Raw genomic sequence first — 14,824 nt, forward strand, 5'->3', positions numbered from 1 at the left:
AATTGGTCAGTCGTATCCAACTCTTTGCGACCCCATTGACTATAGCCCGCCAGGCTCCTCCGTCCATGGGGATTCTCCAGACAAGAATACTCAAGTGGGTTACCATGCCCTCCTCCAGGGGATCTTCCAACCCAGGGATCAAACCCAGGTCTCCAGCATTGCAGGTGGATTCTTTACCATCTGAGCCACCAATCCCCTTAAAAGACAACTGACCACGTAAAGCTGAAAAGGTAGAAATACATTGTGGAATTTTTAACACACGTAAAACCAAAATGTATGACAATAGCACAATACAAGTATACCGTTACAAGGCACTGACATGAAATGAAAAGTGGTGTTTTACTCAAGGTAGATGTGATAAGCTAAACATATATATAGCCACTACAAACAAGCAGCAAAAATTTTTTTAAAGCTACAGATAATTAATTCTCGAATAAAGTATTTATTATCATAAAAATACTCAAATACAAAAGAAGGTAAAGAAAAAAAAAGAACAAAGAACAGATGTAACAAATAAGAAACATGTACCAAGAAGGAAGATTTAAACCCAACAAAATAACCACATTAAATGTAAATGGTCTAAATTAAGAGCAGAGATTAGAAAGCTGGATTAGAAAGAAAGAAAAGAAAAAGCAAGGTCCAACTATATGCCATGTACCAGAAATCCAGCTTAAATACAAATAAGTAAAAAGTTTTCAAGTGGAAAAAGAGAAATAACACTAACACTACTCAAAACAAAGCTAGAGTGGCAATACAAAGTAGACTTCAGAGAAAAGCATATTACCAAAGGTCATTTCACAATGACAAAAAGATTCAATTCATCAAAAGATAACAATCCTAAATATGCATGCATCGAGTAACAGAACTTCAAACTACCAATATATGAAGCCAAACTGATCAAACTACAAGGAGAAATTGGCAAGGCCACAATTATAGTCAGAGATTTCAACACCCTTCTCTCAAAAATGGAGAGAACAAGCAGACATAAAATATGTAAGGATACAAAGGGATGAAAATTTTGTCAGTCAGCTCGATCTGATTAGTATTTATAGAACACTCCACCCAACATTCTTTTCAAGCACACATGAATCATTAACCAAGAGAGATGACACTCTCATAAAACAAGTCTCAATAAATTTAAAATGACTCAAATCATGCCATGTATGTTCTCTGACCACAGTGAAATTAAATCAGAATTCAACATCTGAAAAATACCTCAATATTGGGAAACTTGTGTACATACCTTTAAATCACCAACAGATTCAATGAAGAAACCACAAACAAAATCAACGAGGATTTTTGAATTGAACAAAAATGAAAACACGAATATCAACATTTGTGAGATGCACTCCAACCACTATTTAGAGGGGAATTTTATACCATTAAAAATTTATATTAGAAGACAATAACAATAAGTTTACATTTTAAGATTCTAACAAATCAAAAGCAAATAAAATACAAAGTAAACAAAAATAACAAAAAGAAAATTGGAGAAGGCAATGGCAGCCCACTCCAGTACTCTTGCCTGGAAAATCCCATGGACAGAGACAGAGGAGCGTGGTAGGCTGCAGTCCATGGGGTCGCGAAGAGTCAGACATGACTGAGCGACTTCACTTTCCCTTTTCACTTTCACACATTGGAGAAGGAAATGGCAACCCACTCCAGAATTCTTGCCTGGAGAATCCCAGGGACGGGGGAGCCTGGTGGGCTGCCCTCTATGGGATCGCACAGAGTTGGACACGACTAAAGCGACTTAGCAGCAGCAGACAACAAAATGGAAATAAGAACAGAAATCACTGAAACTGAAAACACAAAATCAATTAAAAAAAAAAACTGGCTCGTTGAGAATATCAACAAAACAAATTTGTAGCCAGACTGAACAGGATAAAAAGTGAGAAAATACACAAATTAACAGTCAGGAATGAGAAAGAAAACATTACTACAGATCTTAGAGATATTAAAAAGATAATAAAGGAATACTATGCACATGTATGCCCCTGAATTTAACAATTTAGACTAAATTAACAAGTTCCTTGAAAGATACAAACAACTGACGCTTACTCAAAAAGAAATAAATCAAAAGAAATAATAAATAAATAGAATTTGAAGCGAAAATCTTTCCCATAAAGAAAACTCCAGGTGTTAAGTATGCTAGCCACTTACATTCATCTTAAGTTTAAGATATCAATACCTGGAGAGATCAAATATTTATTAACTATCATGTACAAGCATTACAGATAGAAATTTGATATGGTTATGTTAGTATTTCAGTAAAATCATTCTGGAAGGAAGTCGTGTAGAGAATTGGTTAACATGAGGCTAAATTAAAATCAAAGAGACCTGGGACTTCCTTGGCAGTTCAGTGGTTAAGACTCTGCACTTCTGCTGCAGGGGGCCCAGGTTTGATCCCTGGTCAGGGAACTAAGATCCTGAATGCCTCAAGGTCAAAAAAAAAAAGGTAAAGAGACTAGAGACAGTAATAAAATGACAAGGACATGAAATAAGTCAGTGGCAATGAGCATTTTTATTAACCTGGAGTCGGTGTTGGGATAGGGCATTAGTAAAATAGATAACTAGTAGAGAGAATAAGCAGATGCAGTGACTGATTGGACTTGAAAGCTATGGGGAATAAAAGAGAAAGGATATTCCATGATTCCCGGCCTGAACATTAGAAGAGCCATTCACCAGAATAGGCAATACAAGAGAAGAAAAGATGATATGTTCTTCAACATATGGCACATTTACGACAGTGACATCACTCACATATAGCCAGACATCTTGGAATGTGAAGGCAAGTGGGCCTTAGGAAGCATCACTACAAACAAAGATAGTGGAGGTGATGGAATTCCAGTTGAGCTATTTCAAATCCTAAAAGATGATGCTCTTAAAGTGCTGCACTCAATATACCAGCAAATTTGGAAAACTCAGCAGTGGCCACAGGACTGGAAAAGGTTAGTTTTCATTTCAATCCAAAAGAAGGGCAATGCCAAAGAATGTACAGACTACCACACAACTGCATTCATTTCACATGCTAGCAAAGTAACACACAAAATTCTCCAAGCTAGGCTTCAACAGTACATGAACCAAAAACTTTCAGATGTTCGAGTTGATTTAGAAAAAGCAGAGGAACCAGAGATTAAACTGCCAAATTCCACTGGATCATAGAAAAAGCAAGCGAATTCCAGAAGAATATTTACTTCTGCTTCACTGACTACGCTAACACTTTTGACTGTGTGGATGGCAACAAACTGGAAAATTCTTAAAGAGAGGGGACTACCAGACCACCTTACCTGTCTCCAGAGAAACCTGTATGCAAGTCAAGAAGCAACAGAACTGGACATGGAACAACTGACTGGTTCCAAATCGGGAAAGGAGTATTTCAAGGCTGAACAGTCACCCTGCTTATTTAACTTATTCGCAGAGTATATTATGTGAAATGCCAGGCTGGATGAAGCACAAGCAGGAATCAAGACTGCTGGGAGAAACTTCAATAACCTCAGATATGCAGATGACACCAAGCTTATGGCAGGAAGTGAAGAGAAACTAAAGAGCTCCTTGATGAAGGTGAAAGAGGAGAGTGAAAAAGCTGGCTTAAAGCTCAACATTCAAAACACAAAGATCATGGCATCCAGTCCCATCACGAACAGGCAGGCACACAATGGAAACAGTAACAGACTTGGTTTTCTTGGGCTCCAAAATCACCGCAGATGGTGACTGCAATCACCATCTGAAATTAAAAGATACTTGCTACTTGGAAGAAAAGGTATGACCAACTTAGACAGCGTATTAAAAAGCAGAGACATTACTTTGCAGACAAAGGTCCATCTAGTCAAAGCTATGGTTTTTCCAGTACTCACGTATAGATGTGAGAGTTGAACTATAAGGAAGGCTGAGCACCACAGAATTGATGCTTTTGAACTGTGGTGCTGGAGAAGACTCTTGAGGGTCCCTTGGACTGCAAGGAGATCAAATCAAACCAGTCAATGCTCAAGGAAATCAGTCTTGAATATTCACTGGGGGGACTGATGCTGAAGCTCCAATATTTGGGACACCTGATGTGAAGAACTGACTCATTTGAAAAGACACTGATGCTGGGAAAGTGTGAAGGCAGGAGGAGAACGGGACAAGAGAGGATGAGATGGTTGGATGTCATCATTGACTCAATGGACATGAGCTTGAGCAAGCTCTGGGAGATGGTGAAGAACAGGGAAGCCTAGTGTGCTGCAGTTCACTGGGTCGAAAAGAGTCAGATATGACTAAACAACAACAATGGTACATGTAAACATTCAGAGGCCAAAAGGGAGACTTCGTGTGTATGTGTGTGTGTGTGTGTGTGTGTGTGTGTGTGTGTGTGTGTGTACTCAATTGCTCAGTTCAGTTCAGTTGCTCAGTCGTGTCCAACTCTTTGCGATCCCATGAATCTCAGCACATCAGGCCTCCCTGTCCATCACCAACTCCCGGAGTTCACTCAACTCATGTGCATCAAGTCAGTGATACCATCCAGCCATCTCATCCTCTGTCGTCCCCTTCACCTCTTGCCCCCAATCCCTCCCAGCATCAGGATCTTTTCCAATGAGTCAACTCTTCGCATGAGGTGGCCAAAGTATTGGAGTTTCAGCTTTAGCATTATTCCTTCCAAAGAACACCCAGGACTGATCTCCTTCAGAATGGATTGGTTGGACCTCCTTTGCAGTCCAAGGGACTCTCAAGTGTCTTCTCCAACACCACAGTTCAAAAGCATGAATTCTTTGGCACTCAGCTTTCTTCACAGTCCAACTCTCACATCCATACATGACTACTGGAAAAACCATAGCCTTGACTAGCTGGAACTTTGTTGGCAAGTAATGTCTCTGCTTTTCAATATGCTATCTAGGTTGGTCATAACTTTTCTTTCAAGGAATAAGTGTCTTTTAATTTCATGGCTGCAGTCACCATCTGCAGTGATTTTGGAGCCCAAAAAAATTAAGTCTGACACTGCTTCCACTGTTACCCCATCTATTTGCCATGAAGTGATGGGACCAGATGCCATGATCTTCATTTTCTGAATGCTGAGCTTTAAGCCAATTTTTTCACTCTCCTTTTTCACTTTCATCAACAGGCTTTTTAGTTCCTCTTCACTTTCTGCCATAAGGATGGTGTCATCTGCATATCCGAGGTTATTGAATTTCTCCCGGCAATCTTGATTCCAGCTTGTACTTCTTCCAGCCTAGCATTTCTCATGATGTACTCTGCATATAAGTTAAATAAGCAGGGTGACAATATACAGCCTTGACGTACTCCTTTTCCTATTTGGAACCGGTCTGTTGCTGTGGCTCAGATCATGATCTCCTTATTGCCAAATTCAGACTTAAATTGAAGAAAGTAGGGAAAACCACTAGACCGTTCAGGTATGACCTAAATCAAATCCCTTATGATTATACAGTGGAAGTGAGAAATAGATTTAAGGGCCTAGATCTGATAGAGAGAGTGCCTGATGAACTAAGGACGGAGGTTCGTGACACTGTACAAGAGACAGGGATCAAGACCATCCCCATGGAAAAGAAACGCAAAAAAGCAAAATGGCTGTCTGAGGAGGCCTTACAAATAGCTGTGAAAAGAAGAGAAGCAAAAAGCAAAGGAGAAAAAGAAAAGATATAAGCATCTGAATGCAGAGTTCCTAAGAATAGCAAGAAGAGATAAGAAAGCGTTCCTCAGCAATCAGTGTAAAGAAATAGAGGAAAACAACAGAATGGGGAAGACTAGAGATCTCTTCAAGAAAATTAGAGCTACCAAGGGAACATTTCATGCAAAGATGGGTTCGAAAAAGGACAGAAATGGTATGGACTTAATAGAAGCAGAAGATACTAAGAAAATGGCAAGAATACACAGAAGAACTATACAAAAAAGATCTTCACGACCAAGATAATCACGATGGTGTGATCACTCACCTAGAGCCAGACATTCTGGAACGTGAAGTCAAGTGGGCCTTAGAAAGCATCACTACGAACAAAGCTAGTGGAGGTGATGGAATTCCAGTGGAGCTATTTCAAATCCTGAAAGATGATGCTGTGAGAGTGCTGCACTCAATATGCCAACGAATTTGGAAAACTCAGCAGTGGCCACAGGACTCGAAAAGGTCAGTTTTCATTCCAATCCCAAAGAAAGGCAATGCCAAAGAATGCTCAAACTACCACACAAGTGCACTCATCTCACACGCTAGTAAAGTAATGCTCAAAATTCTCCAAGCCAGGCTTCAGCAATACGTGAGCTGTGAACTCCCAGATGTTCAAGCTGGTTTTAGAAAAGGCAGAGGAACCAGAGATCAAATGGCCAACATCCGCTGGATCATGGAAAAAACAAGAGAGTTCCAGAAAAACATCTATTTCTGTTTTATTGACGATGCCAAAGCCTTTGACTGTGTGGATCACAATAAACTGGAAAATTCTTCAAGAAATGGGAATACCTGACCACATGACCTGCCTCTTGAGAAACCTATATGCAGATCAGGAAGCAACAGTTAGAACTGGACATGGAACAACAGACTGGTTCCAAATAGGAAAAGGAGTACTCAATTGCTCAGTCTTGTCCAACTCTGTGATCCCATGGATTGTAGCTCTCCAGGCTCCTCTATCCATGGGATTCTCTAGGCAAAAACACTGAACTGGGTTGGCATTTTCTCCTCCAGGGGATTTTCCCAACTCAGGGATCAAACCCATGTGTCCTGCAGTTTCTGAATGAGCAGGTGGATTCTTACTGAGATACCTGGGAAGTTCTGAAGTTAAGCCGCTCAGTCGTGTCTGACTCTTTGCAACCCCATGAATCGTAGCACGCCAGGCCTCCCTGTCCATCACCAACTCCCGGAATTGACTCAGACTCACATCCATCAAGTCAGTGATGCCATCCAGCCATCTCATCCTCTGTCGTCCCCTTCTCCTCCTGCCCCCAATCCCTCCCAGCATCAGAGTCTTTTCCAGTGAGTCAACTCTTTGCATGAGGTGGCCAAAGTACTGGAGTTCCAGCTTTAGCATCATTCCTTCCAAAGAAATCCCAGGGCTGATCTCCTTTGGTTGGATCTCCTTGCAGTCCAAGGGACTCTCAAGAGTCTTCTTCAACACCACAGTTCAAAAGCATCAATTCTTCCGTGCTCAGCCTTCTTCACACTCCAACTCTCACATCCATACATGACCACTGGAAAAACCATAGCCTTGACTAGATGGACCTCTTTTCTTCTAAGGAGTAAGCGTCTTTTAATTTCATGGCTGCAATCACCATCTGCAGTGATTTTGGAGCCCAAAAAAATAAACTGTTTCCACTGTTTCCCCATCTATTTCCCATGAAGTGATGGGACCGGATGCCATGATCTTCATTTTCTGAATGTTGAGCTTTAAGCCAACTTTTTCACTCTCCTCTTTCACTTTCATCAAGAGGCTTTTGAGTTCCTCTTCACTTTCTGCCATAAGGGTAGTGTCATCTGCATATCTGAGGTTATCAATATTTCTCCCAGCAATCCTGAGTCCAGCTTGTGCTTCTTCCAGCCCAGCGTTTCTCATGATGTTCTCTGCATATAAGTTAAATAAGCAGGGTGACAATATACAGCCTTGATGTACTCCTTTTCCTATTTGGAACCAGTCTGTTGTTCCATGTCCAGTTCTAACTGTTGCTTCCTGACCTGCATACAGGTTTCTCAAGCGGCAGTTCAGGTGCTCTGGTATTCCTATCTCTTTCAGAATTTTCCACAGTTTATTGTGATCCACACAGTCAAAGGCTTTGGCATAGTCAATAAAGCAGAAATAAATGTTTTTCTGGAACTCTCTTGCTTTTTCCATGATCCAGCGGATGTTGGCCATTTGATCTCTGGTTCCTCTGCCTTTTCTAAACCTAGCTTGAACATCAGGAAGTTCACGGTTCACGTATTGCTGAAGCCTGGCTTGGAGAATTTTGAGCATTACTTTACTAGCGTGTGAGATGAGTGCAATTGTGTAGTAGTTTGAGCATTCTTTGGCATTGCCTTTCTTTGGGATTGAAGTGAAAACTGACCTTTTCCAGTCCTGTGGCCACTGCTGAGTTTTCCAAATTTGCTGGCATATTGAGTGCAGCACTCTCACAACATCATCTTTCAGGATTTGAAATAGCTCCACTGGAATTCCATCACCTCCACTAGCTTTGTTCGTAGTGATGCTTTCTAAGGCCCAGTTGACTTCACATTCCAGACGTCCAGCTCTAGGTGAGTGATCACACCGTCGTGATTATCTGGGTCATGAAGATCCTTTTTGTACAGTTCTTCTGTGAGATACCTGGGAAGCCCACCCTATTTATTTGCTCTATCTGGTTTAATGAGTCTGACCTACTTTCTTCAGAAAAAAATTTGGGAATGTGAAGCTCTCTCCCTTTTTTGTTGTATGTGGCTGTAATGATTCCATTCTTTACTGAATTCTGCTTATTACCTATGTAACATCCTTTGCCTCCTTTTAAAGTTTTCACTGTTGGCCATTTTTTGGCTTTCCTGATTCTACTTGAGAATTATATTTTTTTACATTTTTAATATTTATACTATTTTATTTGGCTGTGCTAACTCTTCATTGCATCATGCGGATCTTTAGCTGGGCATGTGGGATCTATTTCCCTGACCAGAAATTGAACTCGAGCCCCTTACTTCAGGACTTCAGCGTCCTAGCCATTGGACCACCAGGGAAACCTCAAGAATTGTATTTTTTTTTTTTAAGTACATCTTTTCAACTTGGTTGAACTGCAGCAACTTTTTTTTTGGCAAGTTTTATAAGCCAGGCCATGTATCAAATGCTTCACATACATTAGTTCATCTCATTTTCAAAATTTTGCCAAGTATCTCCATTTTATGATTAAATAAAACTAAAACTGTGAAGAAAGCTGAGTGCCAAAGAATTAATGCTTTTGAACTGTGGTGTTGGAAAAGACTCTTGAGAGTCTCTTGGACTGCAAGGAGATCCCACCAGTCCAGTCTAAAGGAAATCAGCCCTGGGTGTTCACTGGAAGGACTGATGCTAAAGCTGAAACTCCAATACTTTGGCCACCTCATGTGAAGAGTTGACTCACTGGAAAAGACCCTGATCCTGGGAGGGATTGGGGGCAGGAGGAGAAGGGAATGACAGAGGATGAGATGGCTGGATGGCATCACCGACTCGATGGACGTGAGTTTGAGTGAACTCCGGGAGTTGGTGATGGACAGGGAGGCCTGGCGTGCTGTGATTCATGGAGTCGCAAAGAGTTGGACATGACTGAGCGACTGAACTGAACTCTGAGAAAGATTGCGTGATGAGCCGAAAATTAAGACAACTGGTGGAGTGCAGAATTGACACTTTAACTAGATCTGTAGGGCACCAAAACTTGTGACACATAACTTTCATAAGCTTTCTGCTACCTTTAAGAGGCCTCTTGCTTAATTTTTGACCAAGGTGATTTCATTCATGCAACAAGTGTGCCTACTACATGTCTTCAAAATTTCTGTAGATACACTTTTAATAGCCCCTTTCCCTACTGTTTCTAAAACTGGAAAGCTGCATACAGTGCACTTTTTCTCCTTTACTTCCTCTCATTAAATGTCACATTTAATCATGTTATGATTATTATCAGGTAGTGGTTCAGCCACAGCCATTTCCTGCCCCAGTTTCTGTTCAAAATTCTGTTCAAAATAAAGTCCAACATATTTTCTTTCCTAATCTTCTAAAATTACCTGTTTTAGGAAGCAATTTTTTTCCTCTGAAAGCTCACCTCTATTATTTTGTGTCATTTACGCATCTACATGACACTTAACAAGTTGGACTAAAAAGGCAGCTTTCCTAAATGTCATTTGGTATTTTCAACTTAGTCATATGATTTTAGTTATCAAGTGATCCACATTTATAAATCCAATGTGAGTATTTATGGTTCTGTGATATCCTGAAGAGAAGACATAAGCATGGGACTTCTTCTCAGGTTTTCAAGGACAGTCACAATTTAAAACATTCTGTTAGACTGTCACATCTCAAGTTTTGGTTCAGAAAAGATGGTAAAATATATGCCAAGGGTAGTGTGCAATATTGACTCTACGTGGCAACGCAGTAGGTCAGGTTAAGGAAAGGCAATCACTTAGTTAAGACTATTTTCCTTTCATTTGTTCGGTGGCACCCCACATCCTACAGAATCTTAGTTCCCAACTAGGGATCCAACACACACCTCCTGCAGTGGAAGTGTATCACTGGACATCCAGGGAATTCTCAAGATTATTTTTCTTTTTAAAATAATCCCAAAATGCTTCCCTTGAATTAGGTGCAGTTGCCTTAGTCTTCTTTTACTGGTTAAGATAAATATCATAATGAAATAGTTGCTTGCCTGAACATATTTGGAAATCAGTTTTAATAAGTATTAAAAAGTACATATTAAATAAAAAGTAACAATTCATACTCTTGAGATACTCTTATAAAATATATAACTTCTAACTACTAAAATTGCCCAGCCACATTTCTACACAACTACCATTTACATTTGGCCTTTGCAAATACTTTGTATACAGAGCCACAATTACTTGCCATTCCGTCAACAATCCATATTCCTGTTCTGAGATCCTGCCTCTGATTCTGTGTGTTCTGTCTGTGTTGATGCCCTTCCTCCCCACAAGTTATCAGTCACCCTTAAGGCTCCAGAGATAGCGCCCTGGTAAACCTCCAACCTATCTCAACTCTGTTCAATTTACTTGTTTCTTATTCCTCATTCAGGATTTTATTCATCCACATACCAATAAGCCAGTACTTTACATACTTTGCTTAATACTCCTCTTTGAAGTATTATTCTCTCCACTTAACAGATAAGGAAACTAAACATGAATGAAATTTGGTATCATGTTCCAGGTCACAAAGCAAAACAGGAATTCAAATGCTGGTTTGAACTTTAACTCAATTCTCCTTCCATGAAACCACAGACTTTATGGCACTCTCTTATAGTACAATATACACTGTATTGTATTACCATCATTTGTTCACATCTCTCTCTCTCACTAAAGGGATGTTCCTCAAAGACAGGGAAGGACTCCATCCTTACATTCCAGCAATAGTCAACAGTGCTTACTATACAGTGATCACAAAGTGTTACCAAATATTAAGTTTATTCTGAAGCATTATTTTCCACTGATTAGTCGCCTTCAACCAAATCTGTATGAAGCCATTTTTACTATGATGGTAAAACACAACAGTTTGGAATACAGGCTTTGTAATTAGCTCGCTTAGATGTGACTTCCACCTCTAAACTTATTATCTGAGAAATCTTGAACACATGTGTTAACTACGTTAACTCATAGGAGGACAGTAATCACTGTAGCTACCTCTTAGGATTATAACGATTAAATGAGGTAATACAGAGGCAACTGAACTATTTTTTTGATCCTCATTTTTTTCTACATGCTACCCTAAATTTTCTTCAGCTCAGTCTAGGGAATCCTTTTTCATTATGAATTCTTGAAATGTTGGTATTACTCAAGTCATAAAGAAAGAAAGAAATAATTCCATTTGCAGCAACATGGATGGACCTACAGACTGTCATACTGAGTGAAGTCAGAGAAAAACAAATACATGATATCACTTATATGTGGAATAGTTTAAAAGGGTATAAATGAACTTATCTACAGAACAGAAATAGTTACAGATGTAGAAAACAAACTTATGGTTACTGGGTGTAAAGAGGAGAGATAAATTGGAAAATTGGGACTGATATATAGACACTACTACATATAAAATAGATAATAAAGATTGACTGCATGGCACAGGAAACTCTACTCAATACTTATAATAGCCTACATAGGAAAAGCGTCTAAAAAAGAGTGGATATATGTATAACTGATTCACTTTGCTGTACACCAGAAACTAACAACATTGTAAATCAACTATATCCAATAAAAACTTAAAAAAAAGAAATTCCTTGTAATTTTGAATGAAATGGGCTAGCCAAAAAAGTTCATGGCTTAAAAACTGGTCAGGTCACTTACTTGACTTTTACAGCCAACTGGCCAGTGCCAGTTTGGATTCAAAAAAAAGTTTATTCTTGGAAGCCTGACCATGCAAGAGTGTCCCCACTGTATATTTTATTTGCTTACCTCATTTTCAAGCCCTACCAGAAACTTTGAAAATTAGACACAGACACTTTCTACTTTATTACCACCTAACTTAATACTATCTAGGACGCACACAGACAACTAAACTGTGAGGGAGGCATGCTATTTTCCCAACAAGAAAACGCTCCTGGAACCACCTGTGTTCTGGTCTCAGACATAGCTCATTCTCCCCACACCTGCAAGATTTCTCTGCAATCTAGAGGATTAAGTCACTGAACTGGACAGGGACGACCCACTGCCATCCCTTAAACACAGCAGCGGTTATTCCAAAAAGTTAGGATTTTATATTGTTATGCTATTTTTATAGATCTTTAGGCTAAAGTGTGTAATTTCCAAATTTTTGGAATTTACCCCTTAAAACTTTAAAAAGCTATCAATTTGGGGGGAAAAGAGTTTTTAAAAATACATAACCCCTTGAGACAAGAGCAAATACTAAGGCTACAGCCACAATCTCAAAGGGGGCGGGGGGACAAATCTTCAAAAGTCTAGTTGGCTAAAGCTAACCAAAAACTATAAAATCAAAGTACCACAAATAACAGACTAATATCAAAGTAAGTAGGATATACTATTAAGAAAGCAAGTGTAAATGACAAAACACTTAATACAGTCACACGAATTTTAAAATTACTTGGTACATGTCAACAGATACTGAGATTAAGAAATTGTCCCAGATTCTGTAGTTCCCTACTCAGTACATGTTGTTATAAAGCAGGTCCTTTTGAGAGGGGGAGGGGGACCACGCTAAAAATTAAAAGGGTATCAGATTACCGACAGAATACTCTCCAAAGTTCTACAAAGAGACACTGCATTAGAAAGCTATGACCTGAAGAAACAATACCAAAACACTGGCTGTCAACATGAGACAGAATAAAATAAGAAAATGTGAAGCACGCCGATGGACCGCGGCATTGTTTCCAGACAAGAAATACCCCTTTAAGGCCCACGCCAAGGATTTCAGCACCCGCTCCGCAGTCAGTCCTGGAATCAGAAAACTGTTGCCCTCTCAGCGAGGGCAGGGCAGCGACCCCCGCCAGCCGGCTTTCAGCGCGCACAGAGTCGCCTCCTTCTTCCGAGCTCGCTCCTCTGGCCGCTGCTAGCTGGCCGCTCCCCTCTGCCCGGGACTCGGCCACCCGCTGACCGCACACGCCCTCGGACCCGACGCGCCCCCAACAGAACGCCACGGGAAGGAAGCGAAGGAGAGGGGCCTTGAGAAGGGGCGGGAGGGGCGAGAGGCGGCGCTGCGATTCGGGCCGTCACCATCCACGCTCAAGAACTGCCCGGGTTCGGGAGGAGGGAAACTGAGCCTCCGCCGCCGGCCAAATGGTAGGATCCCGGAGCACAGGTGCCGGCGGCTGCCCGACGAAGTCACGGGCCGGGAGGACGACGCGTTGACCCCGGAGCCCCCACCTCCATCCCCCTCGCCGCTCTCCTCCCTTATCCACCTTCATTTTCGGCTTATGTCAGAACCCAACGACCTCCACACGGCCCGCCCTAGCGTGGAGGTGATGCCGGCTCTTACCTTAGGAAAGGGCGCCGCGCCGCTAGAGGCGGCTAGGGTGCGCGCGGGAGACACCGAGGCGAGCGCCACCGCCGCCGCGGGAGCCTGAGGAGTCACAACGAAGCTGCCCGCGGGCGCGCCGCCTCCAGATCCGCCGCCCCACCCCCTCTCCCGCAGGATTTTGCGCTGGAGCCTGCAGTCTCAGGGCTCTGACTGGCAGAGCCAGAGGAGGGGCGGGGCGCCCCGCGGGGGCGGGGCTGAGCGCTGCAAAGTCTAATTGGCAGCTGTAGGCCCAATGGGACCACGGACGCTCCCGGCTTTGCTTAGACTGACTTTTCTGCTAGCCCGTAGCAGTCAAGAGGCGGGCCCAATGGCTTCTATTATAGCCATCTTTTTGACAAACCGGATTGTACGAAAAAGTCGGTTGGTTTGCACTGGCGGCTGAATGGCCCAATTAATTCAGGGGAGGGAGCCTCTGAGCTCTCTGATTGGCGTTCTCTCTACCTATAGGAGAGGCCCAGGCTGTTAGACCCTGCCCCGGATGTGGGCGCGGCTCTAAGGTACACCCGAGAGAGCCTGTACAGTGATCGTTTGAAGAGGCGGAATTGAGGTATCTTTTTCTTGACTATCATGTGATGGCTTCTGGATTTAATGGGGGAAGAAGTGTGGAAAAGGCCAAGGATCCAAACTGGCGAATTTCCTGATCTTCGAGCCCCTCTCTGCTCTCCAGACAGCGGAACTGCCGGGTGAGTCCAGGGCTCCGACGAGCCGGCATACCCCGAAGTGCACTAGCCCCCCGCCCGCTACCCTGTGTCTGCCTCCCTTGTCGCCGCCCCCATCCCCTCACCCTCCAGCCCCACATACACCGGATTGGCACCAGGCTTCTGTTCGCGTTGTGGATCACATCGTACAAGAACTGCGTTCAACTCCAAAATGTACTGGGCCCACAGTGCAGAATGGGGGGAGTTCGGATAGGGCGCCGCTGTCGGACCGTCGGCGTTTGAAGTTGAAGGGTACGGATAGTTTAGGAACGCCCTTAGGAACGCCCTGAAGTACTAGAGACAAGTAGGCCCGAAAATCGGGTAAATGTAAGCAGAACGCTGCTCCTTTGAGGGATGGTCAGGTTGGCCAAGGCTGTTGGAAGTAGGTACCTTTCGAAGGTGACTGGAGGAATTCTTTGTTGTGGGCTTATTAAGCAAAACTGTCTTTGGGATAGGACGAGTTCATAT

The 14,824-nt window shown here is 42.2% G+C and overlaps 1 protein-coding gene and 1 non-coding gene across 2 annotated transcripts in view; one reads left to right on the forward strand and one right to left on the reverse strand.

Moving 5' to 3' along the window:
• The window catches only part of PHTF2 (putative homeodomain transcription factor 2), a 136,167-nt gene extending 122,425 nt beyond the window's left edge, over nt 1-13,742 (reverse strand). The window contains exon 1 of the mRNA XM_052638457.1: nt 13,617-13,742. The gene's annotated coding sequence lies outside the window, so the exon portion shown is untranslated. The remainder of the gene's footprint in view (nt 1-13,616) is intronic.
• Nucleotides 2,349-2,421, forward strand: TRNAR-UCU (transfer RNA arginine (anticodon UCU)). The gene has a single exon. It is a non-coding gene; the product is annotated as a tRNA-Arg (tRNA).
• Nucleotides 13,743-14,824: the final 1,082 nt, after the last annotated feature.

Source organism: Budorcas taxicolor, chromosome 4, assembly GCF_023091745.1.
Source record: "Budorcas taxicolor isolate Tak-1 chromosome 4, Takin1.1, whole genome shotgun sequence".
In the NCBI taxonomy this organism is placed as follows: Eukaryota; Metazoa; Chordata; class Mammalia; order Artiodactyla; family Bovidae; genus Budorcas; species Budorcas taxicolor.